Source organism: Narcine bancroftii, chromosome 1 (genome assembly GCF_036971445.1).
Source record: "Narcine bancroftii isolate sNarBan1 chromosome 1, sNarBan1.hap1, whole genome shotgun sequence".
Classification (NCBI taxonomy): Eukaryota; Metazoa; Chordata; class Chondrichthyes; order Torpediniformes; family Narcinidae; genus Narcine; species Narcine bancroftii.
The window spans coordinates 413,848,688-413,864,314 of record NC_091469.1 but is presented as its reverse complement, the minus strand read 5'-3'; the positions used below and the strand labels follow the sequence as shown (position 1 = coordinate 413,864,314).

The 15,627-nt window shown below is 36.8% G+C and overlaps 1 protein-coding gene across 5 annotated transcripts in view; it reads left to right on the top strand.

The window, feature by feature from the left end:
* Nucleotides 1-15,627, top strand: part of thrb (thyroid hormone receptor beta) — a 207,788-nt gene that overhangs the window by 39,328 nt on the left and 152,833 nt on the right. Inside the window, exon 3 of one of the 5 annotated variants that reach the window (XM_069913997.1) lies at nt 1,691-1,813. The exons of the other annotated variants lie outside the window; for them this stretch is intronic. The gene's annotated coding sequence lies outside the window, so the exon portion shown is untranslated. The remainder of the gene's footprint in view (nt 1-1,690; nt 1,814-15,627) is intronic. 5 annotated transcript variants of the gene reach the window in all.

The window sequence follows — 15,627 nt, the reverse complement described above, 5'->3', positions numbered from 1 at the left end:
GTACACTGATATTTGAGCATGGACAATTGTAAGTTCACATGACTGGTGCATGGATAGGAAAGATTTTGAGGGATATGGGCTGAATACAAGCAACTGGGACTAGCTTGCTTGGAATGGACAAGTTAGGCAGAAGGCCCTATTTCTGTGCTGTGGTGCTCAATGACTATGTAATGGAAACTGCCTCTATGAATTTGTCACTCTTGGTACATCTTCCTCCATCTCTCATGATGATGGTGAGACAGCTTGATTTTTGTCCCTTAATTCCTTGCTTGACCTTCTCTGTTGAGAGATTGGTCAGTATCACAGTTGTTGATATTAAGAGCTTGAATGCTTTCAGCAGAAGCTAGTCAAGTCTGTGCAGATTGTATGTTTATTGGGTTGGATGAAATGAGACAGGAAGAAAATAGTGTAACATATAAAGTCATGCATCAACCTGTGGTACGATTGTGCTGTCTTAAGAGGTCATGTTATGTGGTTATGTCTAGTTACATGACTTATGCCATTTTTATGAATCAGCTGCCATTCTTAAAGGTTGTGTTTATTTGAAGCTCCCAGTGAATAATTGAATTGACAGTGACAATCCATCAATCAGTTCAGAAGTGCCCACATCATCATGAAGCATGAGCCTGCTGACATTTGTAGGGCATTTGAATGAGGCTAACAGCATTGTTGAGGCTGCAGGTGACCATTTGAATGGAATGTGATTTCTGAGTGGCAGAGGAAAATGCCATTTTATTAGAGGAAGTTGGCTTCAACATTTGGGTGATGCTAGACAATGCATTGGCCTCATGTGATGCAATACATGGTTCACTTGGCAAAATTCCCCTTCAGTTCCATACCATTTGAAATATTTTTAAGTTAAAAATATTAGAAATATTTTTAAGTAAAAAATATTAGAAATATTTTTAAGTTAAAAATATTAGAAATATTTTTAAGCTGGTGTTCATAACTCCATGCCAGAGGTGGCAGTTATGTAGTCCATCTGAGGGATGAGGCAAAAGAATTATTTTTTTGAACATTTTATTTAAGAATTTTAAAAACCACATCCATGTATACATATTTAATAAAACTAAAATAAAATTAAGTACAAATGTGGTGTGTGTATATATATCCCTTCCACCCCCACCCACCCACCAATCCTCCACTGAAGTATCAAAGAAAAGAAAAAGAAAAAAGTTAGTGTCAAAAAGAAATATGTCGCAATTCAAATAATAATGGAACTGAGGGTTTTCAGAGTGTCCTTCAAATTTTCGAACCAATATATTGTAAATATGAGCTTCATTTTTTTTAAATTACATAAATTGTAAGTTATTTTCTCAAATGGAATACAAAAACTTAATTCAGCATGCCATCTCTCTACCCTAAGTCCATATTTGATTTCCAATTAATGGCTATGCAATTCCTAGCAAAAGAATGTTCTTGGACAGGGAGGGAGAGAATAGTGAGTGGGTTTATCGACATGAGAACACAGAACAAAAGCTTTAATGTGCAGACTCATTGTGAAGGATATAAAAATTAGTTCCAATGAAAATGATACTCAGAAATATGCAGGAATTCAGCTGGCCCCATCTGCAGCAATGAGGTTGTTGGGCAAAACAACAGGGTCAGTAAAGGTACTTTCATGGTGGTAATTTAACCTTCTGAATTTTGTAATATTGGAGAAATGCCACTTTTTCTCTCTTCCATTTAGGAAAGCCCACTGGTATAATTAGCCATTGGGCACTAATTTCTGAAGCAAACAGAACATGACTGACAGAAACAGACCATTCACCATTATTCCAGACCAAACAATTAACCAGCTGGATTAACGCAGGTACCCTGCATGTTGAATGATAGCTCCACCCTCCATGGGGAGGGTATTTGAGCAATCTGCTTGGAAAGTGGTAGAAGGGAGGAGTCTGAAAGTAGGAAGGGATTTTAAAATTAAGGATTATACAATGTTTGAATGTTGAAAGCTAATGCCTTCGAAAGCACGGCAGTTTAAAATATCAGGAGGGAAGTAAATTGAACATAGTACTTCAATAATCAGAACAAACACTGATTCAATTGGATGGAAAGTGGTTGGCAGTTTTGGGTGAGTAAATGATAAAATAGCTTCTGACAGAACACTAAACACTGGAGTATCAAGCAAAGTTGAGACATTTTTTCTCAAGGCCTGAGAAAAGCTTCCTGAACAGTCATGTCACTTATAAGATTATATCAATCATCTGGAAGAAGATGAACTGTATCAAACTAACAGCAAATTTGTAGAACAGGCTGAACTTCATTCATTCTATATCTTTTTAAAATGTAAAGCATTTCTGAGTGAATTTAAGTCATCTTTAGTTGAGAAAAGTCTCAGATGCAGAGTAACATCTCAATGAATTGCAAGGTCCATCTCAACGACGGACTCAATTAGAGACTTATTTTTGTCTATAAAGGTTAAAACTTTGTGTTTTTCATTCTTAGTTAATTTTATGCTTATCTCTTTAAGGAAAAGTATTGTTTATAATGTTACCATTGTGGCTATGATGTTATATGTCATAATATCCATGCAGACTAAGAACTTGCTTCTCATTCTTCAACGAACCTTGAAGGAGATGAAAGCTTAAGCTAATTTTCTTTGTATTTGTCTTATTCCTGTATACCTCTTTAAAGTTGAATATTGTTATATTTTTAAATACAGTATATGCTTTGTTTATTCATCATTATGAAAATCTTAATGCAAAGTTATGCAAAATATTTATCTGTTTTATCAACAAGTTAAAACTACATAAATCTGCATCTACAAAGTTTGGTTTGTCGAATTAATGAGAGTAATTCAGAATATTGTCCTCGCATTTCCTTGAAGATGACATGTTTTGAAATGAGGATAGATTAGAATCTGGAAAGTGTCATCTACATTTTGATTCAAAGAAAATTATAATTGTGAACTTTATTTGGAAGAAAGGCTTGTAAAATTTGTCTAAAGAATTTACAGCCAGATTTAAAGCAAAAAGCATTTATGTAACAATAGAATATTCCAGAAGCCTTTGGGAACATGTTATCTGTGAATTGCACAGTTGAAACCAAACCAAGGACTGCAAGTCTCCTGTGACCGTGGAAAAATAAGATACAGCTCTGATTTGCAGAATCAGACAGGAAGCCCAGAGGAATATGTTCTTGAAAGTTATACACACCATAAGCACCTGCTAAGAAAGCTTGTGTGCAGAACCACACACAGACAATTCAGAGCAATCCTCTTAAAGGGACCAAGCAAGATACAAATTTGTTTACAGTTCCCAGGAACCAGGAGAAGACAGGGCTCTAGTGTGAAGAACCCAAGATGGATAAGAAGTTGTCTCATTTGGCTGAAGACCTCGAGCAACCAGCTCCTCTCAAAGAACTGTTTGGTTGTGAGTTGAGCCAGCAAAGTGGACCGACAATGCTTGGCAGGAGGTTGGAGCCAGCCACCATAAAAGAAATGACTTCAACTACCAAGCAAAAGGAGGACACCATCAAGGCACTGCAAGCCTCATTAGCTAACTTAAAGGTAGTGGAACTGGAATAGATGAATGTACGTTGCAAAGCCCCACTGGTGCTGTACCAAGCGAAATGCAGAAGATAGAGACTCAATCAGTGGTATCTGAAGTTCAAATGTAAATCCTGATTATAGTATTTCCAAGGTTATGCATGCAGGAAGATCTTCAAAGTCTTCAAAAGCATCTAGAGCAATACAGCTTCGCGCGCTTCAAGCATATCAGCTATGCATGCTAAGGTGCAAGCTGACTTGGGTACTATCTGTGCATGATGTGAGTGGTTGGAGAAAAGATATGCTTTTGAGGATAAAGAAGCTGAATCAGGAATCAGCAACAAATGGCAAGTGAAGAACAAAATAGATTATTGAATAGAGAAAAGACTAGAGCTTGAGGAACAACGTGCAATATATATGGCCAAAGTAAAAGCATTAGCTCAGGCTTCTGCAAGATATATCACTCAGTGAAATACCCAAAGGGCTAGCACCTACCTTCTAGCAGATCAATGGATACCGCAGCCACAAGAAATGAGTATACTTAAGCAAGCAGCCATGGGTGTCGCTGCTATTGCTCAAATTACAATGACCAATCTTGTGGAAAGAGCTAACAACATTCAATCTCTTCAGAGCGCACAATATATGAATCTTCCTGAAAGGAGAGTATTTCAAAAAAAGTTCAACCATGCGAGTTGATCATACTCAACCATTGATGTCTATTCGTGTTGCTGAAGAACTAGCGATAAGTCAAGGATCCACATCACTGCCATCACTTACAATTCAGGGACCTACACCCATGGCACCAGTTCAAGATACATATGCTTCGTTCACAACAAGACGACCAATTGCAAGCTATTGTGGAGAAGACAAAAAAATATCACTCATAGCAAAAACAAAATGAAATTTCTGCTATGTTAGCACAGCAACAAGGATCATGTGGTTTACCTAAGGAGGAAATTCCAGTTTTTAATGGAGATCCATTACAATATCTGACATTCATGAAATCCTTTGAGCATCACATTGAAAGTAATACTAAAAATGCTAAAGGTCATCTGTATTACCTGGAACAGGTGCAGGACAGGTGACAACTAAGTTGCCAATATATGAATCCAGAACAAGGTTTTAAAAGGGAAAAATAATTATTGCATCATCATTATTGCAATGAACATAAAATCGCAAGGGCCACATAGACAAGATTCTTTCTTGGCCAGCAACAAAATCAGAGGATGCAAAGGCTTTACAAGCATATGCACTCTTTGTAGTAACGCAATGGGAAGTAGTGTACATTTGTAAGAGCTGAATTTGCTTGCTAATTTGTTGATTATTGTAAATAAATTACCTTATAAGTTGAGGGAATTATGGAGAACCAAAGATGCAGAGCTTAAAATGATTCCTGGAAGGGTTTTCACTTTTGAGGATGTTGTACAATTCTTGGAATGCCATGTGCATGTTAACACTATACCAGCATTTTGAAATATTAAGGATACTTCATTAGTTCCTAAAGATGTAGTCTAAATCATCGTCTCAACAGAAAACAAAGGTAAGTACCTTTGTTATTGCTGCGTCAGATACAAGAACAAGGAAACAAAAACAAAAAAACTACCAAATAATAAAACACCAGGAGAGGATGGATTCCCAATAGAATTCTATAAAACATTTAAAGATTTATTAATTCCTCCCCTCCTGGAAGTAATCAACCAGATTGATAAAACACAAAGCTTACCAGATTCATGCAAAACAGCAATAGTTACAGTAATACCAAAGACAGGGAAAGATCCACTTGCACCAGAGTCATATAGACCAATATCTTTACTTATCACAGATTGTAAGATAATAGCTAAACTATTAGCAAACAGATTAGTCGACTATGTACCTAAAATAGTAAATCTAGACCAAACTGGATTTATTAAAAAAAGACGGACAACAGACAATATTTGTAAATTTATTAACTTAATTCATGCAGTAGAAGGGAATAAAGCTCCAACAGTAGCAGTTGCTTTAGATGCAGAGAAGGCCTTTGACAGAGTAGAATGGAATTATTTATTCAAAGTATTACAAAAATTCAGTTTACCAGAGAAGTATATTAATTGGATTAAAGCATTATATAAGGGGGCCATTGGCGAAAGTGACAGTAAATGGATATATATCAAAGCAATTTAACTTTAGCAGATCAACAAGGCAGGGATGCCCACTATCACCCTTATTGTTCGCGTTAGCTATAGAACCACTAGCAGAATTGATAAGAACAGAAAATAAAATAAAAGGGATAAAAATAAAAGACAAGGAATATAAAATCAGTTTATTTGCAGATGATGTTATAGTATACTTAACAGAACCAGAATTATCAATAAAAGAATTACATAAGAAATTGAAGGAATATGGAGAAGTGTCGGGTTACAAGATTAACGCAAATAAAAGTGAAGCAATGCCAATGAATAATGCGGATTTCTCAAAATTTAAGAAAGAATCACTATTCAGATGGAAAATGCAAGCAATACGATACCTAGGTATACAAATAAATAAAAACCTCGGCCATCTATATAAACTCAATTATTATCCACTAATGAAAAAATTACAGGACGACTTAGAGCATTGGAAAGACTTACCACTAACACTAATAGGAAGGATAAACTGTATTAAAATGAACATTTTCCCAAGGATACAATACCTATTTCAGGCATTGCCAATACACTTGATGGAGAAATTCTTCAAGGAGTTAAAGAAAATAATAAGGAAATTTTTATGGAAAAGGGGGAAACCGAGGATAGCAATAGATAAATTAACAGAATGGTATAAACAAGGAGGCTTACAACTGCCAAACTTTAAAAATTATTATAGAGCCGCACAATTAAGATACCTATCAGATTTTTATCAAACAAGGGAAAAGCCAGATTGGACTAGATTAGAACTAGATAAAATGGGGGAGAAGATACCTGAACATATATTATATAAATGGGATGAAAAATTGGTACAACGTAGGAATTCTCCAGTATTACATCATCTGCTCAGTATTTGGAAGAAGATTCATGTAAAAAGAAATAAAACAAATGACCAATTACCAAAACTATTACTGACGCAAAATCAGTTAATCCCTTTTACAATAGATAACCTTTCCTTTAGAGAATGGGAGAAAAAAGGATCAAAAGAATAGAAAATTGTTTTTCAGGAAATAAATTACTATCCTTTGAACAAATGAAGGATACATATAATATAACTCAAGATACAGTGTTGGCATACTACCAACTGAAATCCTACTTGAAGGACAAATTGGGAAGCAGTCTGAGGTTACCAGAGGGAAGTAATTTTGAATATGTGATTACAGATACAATGATAATCAAAAAAATTATAACTAATATGTATATTAAACTGCAAAAAAAGGAGAATGAGGAAACAAATGGTAAAACTAAACAAAAATGGGAACAAGATTTAAACATAAAGATAAAGAAGGAAACATGGGAGAAGTTATGCTCTGGAACTATGAGAAATACAATAAACACGAGGTTACGTATGATACAATATAACTGGATACACAGGCTATACATTATGGTATATAGAAATGAATAAATGTATTCCATTAGAAAAAATAACATATAATTTAAGAAATAATATTGCACCACCTAAAATGACAGAAGGAGAAGGAAATGAAAAGAATTGACTCAGTGGAATTTCTTGTTTATTTTTATTGAGTGACAACATTGTTTGACTGGTTTAACGTATCTTAGATTCTGTACTTTAAATGAATGGGAGGGGAGGTAGGGAGGGTGGGATGGGAAGAGGGAGGGGGGGAGAAAACGACACTGTATATATTTGAAAAGGAAAATGTATGTATTTTGATCAATGTGGTTTATGGTGTGAAAAATAAAAAATTTATTTTAAAAAAAAAAACCTGGCAGAAAAAAATGTTAAAATAATAACCTCGTGAATAATGTGACCCCCCCCCCCCCACTTTGAGCTCTAATTTCGGTACAATACTTTTTGCATTATACACAAGTATTTACAGTATATCAAAATGCGTTAATTGTCAACGTGCAAATTGCATACCTGGACAACAAATGGTAGATTTGTCACAAGACAGGGTTTCACATGATGAACCCCTATTTACATACGTGGGAGTTGATTATTTTGGTCCTTTGAAAGTAAAACGAGGAAGAAGTGTTGAAAAACGATACGGAGCTATTTTTACTTGTTTGATTACGAGAGCAATTAATATTGAAGTAGGGTCATCGCTTGATACAGACTCTTTTATCAATGTTCTTCGACGTTTTATCATGAGACGTGGTCAAGTAATGGAATTATGTTTCTGATAATGGAGCTCAACTAGAGTTACGAAAAGCAAATTAAAATTGGAATCAACATGAAATTCATGATGCATTACTTCAGAAAGAAATTAATTGGATATTTAACCCACCCACAGGATCACATCATGGAGTTGTGTGGGAAAGAATGATTAGATCAATCAAGAAAATTTTTAATTCCATTTTGAATAGTCAAATACTCAATGATTACAATCTTCAGACAGTATTGTATGAAATCGAAACTATTTTAAATAGTGGTCCAATAACTAAATTTTCTGTCCCTTCAAATGACATCGAGGAACTTGCACCAAATCATCTCTTACTTCTTAAATCTAAACCTTTAATGCCTCTGGGTCAATTTCAGATAGAAGATATTTATGTAAGACGCAGATGGAAACTGCAGTTTATTGTGGATTTATTTTGGAAAAGATGGATTAAAGAATATCTTTCATTATCACATGAAAGACAAAAATGGTCTAAAGCTAAACGCAATTTTGTATGTGGAGACATTATAATTATCATAGACGATTCTGCACCAAGAAATTATTGGTTGCTGAGGAAAATTGTGATATAGTTCCGGACAAGAAAGGTTTCATTTGGCAAGTGCGGATTGCTTAAATAGACCTAATACTAAAATCTGTCTTTTACAAGAAGCAGAAAGTTTTGATTTCTGATCTTGTACTTACCATTTTTACTTTTGTACCTGTAATTGTAATTATATTAGTGTTTCATGTCTATTATAATGATTAGGGGCTGGAATATAAAGGTTAAAACCTTGTGTTTTTGATTCTTAGTTAATTTTGTGCCTATATCTTTAAGGAAAAGTAATGTTACCGTTGTGACTATGATATAATATGTTGTAATATCCCTGCAGACTAAGAGCTTGTATCTCATTCTTCGACGAATTGTGAGAGAAACGTAAGATTGAGATAATTTTCTTTGAATTCATCTCATTTCATCTTATTTCTTCTTGTATATATCTTTAAAGTTGAATATCATTATAGTTTTAAATACAGTTTATTCATCGTTATGAAAATCTTAATGCGACGTTAAGCAAAATATTTATCTGTTTAATCAATGAATTAAAGCTACATCAAGCTGCATCTACAAAGTTTGATTTGTTGGATTAATAAGATAGTAATTCGGAATATCGTCCTCGTGTTTCCTTGAAGATGACACATTTTGAAATTAGGATATATTAATGTGTTGTTTATAATGTCATGTATGCACTCTGACAATAAATCTGATATCTGGAAAATGATGGAGAGTGGGGCCAATAAATTACTTCCAATGAGAGATTAAAGGCTTCCACTCTTGTGAAACGTCTGAAACCTGGGGTCATAGGTTTAGAGGAAAGACTGGGAGATACAGAGATCTGAGTTTTTTTCCCACTCAGGAAGTATGTGTTGGTATTTGTAACACACGGCCTAAGGGCGTGGTAGAGGCAGGTGTTCTCACAGCATTTAAGAAGTATTGAGAAAAGCACTTAAATTGCTGAAGTACAAGGCTGTGGGTCAAGTACGCATAAGTATGAGTGTATTGTTGGGTACTTGATTGGAATGAACACGATAGTCTGAAGGTTCTGTTTCTGTGCTATTATAGATGGAGCTTGACATTATTTTGAAGAAGCATTTATAATAGAGAATGTTTCAGATGATTGTCTTCAATTTTGTTTTGTTTGGAGCAGGCATTGAAGAATGGTGAGGTTCCTGTAATCTGAAATTCAATTAGTGTGACTATATTGGAAGAAAACTGACTGAAATGCAGCAAAGACAACAAGCCAGGAAGAAGTTGCTGACCATTTCAAGAATTTTCCATGTAAGCTCGTGTCTGACCTCAGGAAAATCTTTAAGAATGCAACAGACATTTTGATCTTTCTATGCTACAGGCTGAATGACTAATGCATGGCGGCTCTGACATCCACCATCATGAAATACCAGTATTCCTTGACTATAGCTCTGCCTTATGCACAATAATTGGCAAATAAATTCATCCCCAGAGTCTGGGACCTCTGCTGACTGGATCATCAACTACTTGTTCTGCAGACTGTAAACAAGGAGCTTTGGAGACAAACCCACCTCCAGGATCATCCTCACATTATGCCCTGCAAGCCTGTGTACACATGACTGTGCTTTCTTCAACATGTTTCCTGCATTCCCTCAACAACTTTTACAGATGAATTATCAAAACTATCCTGTCAGGATGCATTACTGCAAGGTATGGCAACTGCTCTGCTTAAGATTGCAAGAAACTGCAAAGAATTGGGAATACATCTCAAATCATCGTACAAACCTCCCCCACCCCATATCAACTCCATGTGTACTTCGTGCTGTCTCAGAAAAGCAGCCAGTGCGTTAAAGGACTCAGCCCATTCCAATCATAATCTCTTTTCCCTTGTTCTGTTGAAATAAGATTTGAGTGTGAAATCACACACCACCAGATTCAAGGACAGTTGCTTTTCCACTGCCAACAGCCTTCAAGGAACTGATAATACAAATATAGCAGGTGATTTCAAAGTTTGCATGCATTCTGGATAAATGCTTGTCCTTCATATAAAGTGATGTTCATAAACCTCTTACCTGGAGTAAACCAAATGCAATAAATGTTCAGTGATGTGCAAGAGAAGTGTGTAGTATTATGGAGGCATTTACACTCTCATTGCCAACCCCAATGTTCTTATGGATGTAGTAACAGAAATAATGTCATTGAATCTGCTCAGTGCAGTGTAACTCATGCCAGGCAAACTGACTGATGGGAAGGCAGCAATCAAAATGGAAAAATTAGAAGAGTACACAGCAAGTATTGATAACCAAAAGATGGTAGAGAAGTGCAGCATCTGGAGAGACCAGCAATGAAACATAGCAGATCTGGAATATTTGGCCACAGAGGTAGACCCCACTAGCTAAGGAAATGCAAGAGATCCAAAGGGTGATTGATGAAAAGCCAAGATGCAGCATGCATTTTCCAGTGGTTTATGTTGAATCTGGAGTATATATAAATTTGAGTAGCACTTCATGTTTTAAATGATGAATAAAATGTACAGTATATTGAAGTTTGTGGCAAATCTTAATATTCACAATGGCATTAAAAGTATCATATTTTCACTCTTATAACACGCACACACATATAACACACGTGTCATAGTCCTGTCCAGCACTTTCATAAAATGTCCTATAAAAAAACAAAGTGACTCATGCCCAGATAACATTAGCAGCCTGTATAGCTATCACCTGCATTCAATCTATCCTAATCACTATAAAAGGCCCTTGCATTTGGTGCTACCTTTGAGATCGAGACTACCGGTAGTTTTGACAACGCAAGGAGTCAAACGCAAATCTTACACCACAAATTTCAAACTGAAAATTGTTACCAGAGCAGCAGCAAGAGAGTTTGAGGATGGCGAATCAACCACACGCGAATAGAGGAAAGAGAAAGATACGCTTGAGAGGATAAATCCACAAAAACACACACGTCTTGGCCCTGAAAGCTAAATGGCCCCAATTAGAGTCTGACTTGAAGGAGTGGGTTCTTGGTCATAGAGAACAAAATCAGACTGGATCTACAGTCGCCATTCAGATGAAAGCAAGACTATTGGCACGTGAAAGAGGCATCCTAGATTTCAAGATGGGGTTCCCCTGGATATCAAAGTTTATGAAGCAAGATGGATTGTCAGTAAGAACTAGAAACAACTGTAGATCAGCGACATCCAGAAGATTGGGAACAAAAAAAAACATTGATTTTCACAGTTTCATCGCCAATTAAATTTGCGCACTTAAAGTCACACCTGCGGACATCATTAACATGGACGAAGTCTCAGTGGCCTTTGACATCCCTGCAACAAGAACTATGGCTGCTTCTGGAACAAAAACTATGGCCATAACTACAGCTGGACATGTAAGGTTATGCTTTACTGTAGTCCTTGGCTGCACTGCAAGTGGCAATAAATTCAAACCAATGATCATATTTTTAAAAAGTAACATTGCCATGAGAAAAATTGCCCAATAGTGTGATTTCACTGTAACAAGAAATGTTAGATAGACTTCAATGTTATGAAACTGTGAGTGGAAATGCATTACAGGCCTAGACCAAGTGGTTTTTTTTCCCCCAAAGAAATTGTTTCTCATATTTGATTCCATGGCAGCTTACAAAGAGCATTCAGCACAAAAGATTATAAATTCTGCTGGCGCCCACATTACACTAGTCCTGGGTGAGTTGACGCAGCCACTCAATATTTCCGTAAATCATCCTTTCAGGGCATTCATCAGATCAGAATGGAAAGAATTGATGCAGAATGGCACTCATGAATTCACTATATCCTTTTTAAAGTGGGGAGTATTGAAATATATGTCTATTTACAAGGCTGCTACAACTAAATAATGTTCACCTGAAGTTGTGTTTGAATGAATTCTGAATATATTGCAGTGGGCCTAATCTGGGAAGGGAAAACAACTGGCAATTTGCAGATCATCAGGCTGAATCAAAGCAAGTTAGCGGCCCAGTTAGCACAATGCTATAACAGTGCCAGAGACCCACCTTTGAATCCATTGCCGTCTGTAAGCTGTTCTGTGGATTTCCTCCAGGTGGATTTCCTCCCACCTTCCAAAAATCTATGGGGTTTGCAAGTGTATTTGTGAAGCACAGGCTTGTGAGGCGAAATGGCCCTTTATCGTGCTGTATGTCTAAATTTTTAAAAATTAAAATTAAAAAAAACCTTTGCCACTATGGCTAGAAAATGGAACATTTTTTGCACAGCTAGTTCCCATAGTGAAATGTTATACAGGGCCTTGGTGAGACCACATCTGGAGTACTGCATGCAGTTTTTGTTTCCTTATCTAAGGAAGGACATCCTTGCCATGGAGGGGTTTCAGAGAAGATTCACTAGACTGATACCAGGGATGGAAGGACTTGCATGTAAAGAAAGGTTGGATAGATTAGGCTTATATTCTCTGAAATTTAAAAGACTGAGGGGGGAATCTTATAGAAACATTAAAAATTCTTAAAGGTTTAGACAGACTAGATGCAGGTAGGTTGTTTCCAATGCTGGGAAAAACCAGAACCAGGGGTCACAGTTTAAGGATAAGGGGGATTTTTTTTAGGACTGAGATGAGGAAACATTTCTTCTCTCAGAGGGTGGTGGATATGTGGAATTCTTTGCCACAGGAAGTAGTTGAGACTGGTTCTTTGTCAATATTTAAGAGTAGGTTAGATTTAGCCCTTGTGGCTAAGGGGATCAAGGGATATGGGATGAGGCAGGAACTGGGTACTGGTCAGCCATGATCATATTGAATGACGGTGTAGGCTTGAAGGGCCAAATGGCCTACTCCTGCACCTATTTTTCTATGTTTCTAAGTATTGGCCATTACATTGGAATATCTTTGGTTGTCATCTGAATGTTGTCATGGGCTTCTATTTAACACCTCTCCCACTTTGTGGAGAACTAATTTTTGAAAGAGCATCTCTTTTTATTTGGGGCTCTGATTTGCATCATATGAATACAGTTTTAAGATGGAACTAAAAATACTGCTGGCACTTGGTCTACTCCCCCCATATAGAATGGCATAGATTCTAAATGTGTGTGCATGTACAAAAATACCCAAAACTGACTGGTTAAAGAGTACTCATTTTCGTGTTCTTTTTATTCCTTCTTGGATTGTCATCAGGAATGTCCCAGAACTGAGGAGGAAATTGAAATTTTAGGTTTAGAGGCCTAATACCTTTTGTAAGCCAGAACACCAAAGTAATTGTGGTTACAAGGGAATTCTTGAATTTTAATTTGTTATTTCAATTTTGTTCCTCAAGTAATTAACTTGAACTTAGGGTGCCGTTCTATTAACTTAACCGCTCTAACTGTACCCTGTATAACACAAGTGATCTTCCATCAATCAAAGCCTCAACTGATGGTTCAGGTGAATGGAAAAAGTCTCCATTGTTATTTCATTAAAAGCCAAGGCATTGGTGTAGATAGCATTTGCGCACAATCTTTATCACCTAGGCCAGCCAGAATAATGGCCAGTTTCTTATTTAATTGTGGTGCATTAATGTGCAAAAATTGGATACATGTATTTTTCAGAAATTCAGAAACAGGCCCTTCAAATCCGACTCCCTATGTCAGTAAAATTGCCAATCTACACTAGTCCGATTTGCCAGTGCTTGGCTCATACTCATCCTTTCCTCTCCATGTATCTGTCCAAATATTTTAAATGTCATAATTGTAGCTATCCCCCTTTCTCTGGCAGCTTGTTCCAATATCCATCTCCCTCTGTGAAAAAATTTCCTCTCCTGTTCCTTTTAAATCTTTTCTCCCTTTAAACCTATGTTTTCTAGTTTTAGACTCTCAACAAGGGAGAAAATCTGACCCCTATCCGATCTGTCCCTATCATTCAGGCATTCATGTACTGTGAATCTTTTTTGTACCCTTTCCAATTTAATATCTTTCTGACTTAGAAATGCTTGAACAGGTGCAATTATAAATCTAGCACTTTTTATTTCAAATTTTGAAATAAAACAATAGCTAAATAATTTCCAACTCTGCATTTTAATTAGAAATAAAGCTGTTTGTAGAATGTTTTAAAATTGAAACTGAATCTACAAGCCAGCTGGAATGAGAATAGCTTGAACCTTCTCCCAATTAAATAATGTTCTAATAAAGTGATGATGGAGTGAGCCACAGTTTGATAATAGGCTGAGTTGCTTCAGATGAAATTGAATACAGAGAAAGGGGCGAGATAGCTATTAGAGGTACCAAAAAAAGACACTCAAAAATCCTGAGTTGACTGACACAAGAATAATCACAGGTGGTAGTAAGTAATTTTAAAAAAAACATCAAATTACTGGACTGGTAAGACAGTTTGTGTTCTGGCTAAGGCAAATGAGGGTGAACCAATGATGCCCAGATGTCTTTGCCTGATGGTTGTATGATTGTAGATGGTGACTTCAATCACACCAACCTGAAAACTGTTCAATCATGATTTCAGCAGCATGTCGACTTTGCCACCAGAGGAGAGAATGCCTTTGATCAAGTGTACACCAACGTCCCTGGTGCCTACAAGTCAGCCCTGACCACCACTTTGGATCCTTAGAATACATATCCATCCTGTTAACCACAGCATGCAGATCGCTGGCAAAATGAATGAAGTCAGTTCGCAGGGGAATTACAATGTGGCCAGAAGAGAGCCACAGCAGCACTACAGGACTGCTTTGAGACCATAGACTAGAGCTGTTTCAGGGAGGCAGCCACATACAATGGCTATGTAAACATCAATGAGTTCACAAGCTTGGTGATTGCCTGCATGAGTAAATGCGTCAAGGATGTTATGAGAATCAAATACTACACCATTGAGATCAACCAGAAACCATAGTTGGAATCAGAAGCCCATGCACTTCTCAGAGTTTAAGATGTAGCCTTCAGGACAAGAGACATTGGCATTAAGATCAGGTAGAGCTGAACTCTCCTGTGCAATCCAGAAGACAAGCATGATTACGCACAGAGGATCCATAGTCAGCTGTGTAACAATGACAACACAAGGTACATGTGGCAAAGTATCAAAACAATAACAAATCAGAAGATGACCTTGTGAGTCAACAACAATGACATCTCCCTTCTGGACAGACTGAATATCTACGCACGGTTCAACTAGAAGAGCAGGCTGACGCCAAAGAATGCTCTGTCTCTCCACTGAAGAATAGGTTCTTGTGCAGCTGCAGCTGAAGTGAGGACAATTCTATTCAGAGTCAGCCTACACAAGGCAGTGCATCCAGACTCCATACCCTGTTGGGTATGGTATCCCTTATGGATATTTTCAACATGTCATTGCAGCAGTCCATCATCTCCATGAGTTTCAA